Here is a 564-nt window from a genome sequence, read left to right as displayed (position 1 = left end):
TCCGGCGACACAGCGGTCAAAATTAAAGTCAAATGTAATTTTTTTCCTGCATTAAGCAGGGTTAGTAATTTGGTTGGTCCGTGACAAACCAATCCGTGCTGACAACTACCAATGCCTTCAATCGTGGCTCCCTTACCGTATCTTCACTGTCCGGTTTCCCTCTGATTGGCTCCAGTACAGCTCGCTAAAACCCAATCAACAAAGTGAGCGGACAAAATGGCGCAAATGAAACAACGGCAGCTGGGAGGAGGTGCGCAGCCGCGTGACGCATGACTCCAGGGGATGGGACTGATTGCAATACCTCTTTCTGCCAGTGGGTGGTGCTAAGTCTTAATCTTATTTTTCTTCTTTTTTTTATGGCGGTTTGCAAGCAACTTATTGATGCGCTTTACCGCCATCTAATGGAATGGAGTGTGGATCGGGATGCTATGTAAAAATTCTCCTACAAAACAAAAAATAAATAAATAACATAAAATTATAATAAAAATTATAATAATTAAGTTAATAAATCGTATATTCTTTCTATCAATTTCGTTTTCGTTTATTTTCATTTTAAATAATGTA

At 39.4% G+C, this 564-nt stretch overlaps 1 protein-coding gene across 6 annotated transcripts in view; it reads right to left on the bottom strand.

Annotated features, from left to right (window-relative positions):
• nfya (nuclear transcription factor Y subunit alpha) overlaps positions 1–279 on the bottom strand; it is a 10,111-nt gene extending 9,832 nt beyond the window's left edge. For 3 of the 6 annotated variants that reach the window (XM_015379099.1, XM_015379102.1, XM_015379100.1), the window contains exon 1: positions 137–277. The gene's annotated coding sequence lies outside the window, so the exon portion shown is untranslated. Of the gene's footprint in view, positions 1–136 lie in introns of all 6 variants that reach the window. The other 3 variants (XM_015379103.1, XM_015379104.1, XM_015379101.1) reach the window with 2 other exon arrangements.
• Between the last annotated feature and the right edge of the window lie 285 nt (positions 280–564).

This window comes from Cyprinodon variegatus, unplaced genomic scaffold, assembly GCF_000732505.1.
Source record: "Cyprinodon variegatus isolate N-32 unplaced genomic scaffold, C_variegatus-1.0 Scaffold185, whole genome shotgun sequence".
Lineage (NCBI taxonomy): Eukaryota > Metazoa > Chordata > Actinopteri > Cyprinodontiformes > Cyprinodontidae > Cyprinodon > Cyprinodon variegatus.
Note: the sequence above shows the minus strand (reverse complement) of the source record. Positions and strands in the feature narration are given on the sequence as shown.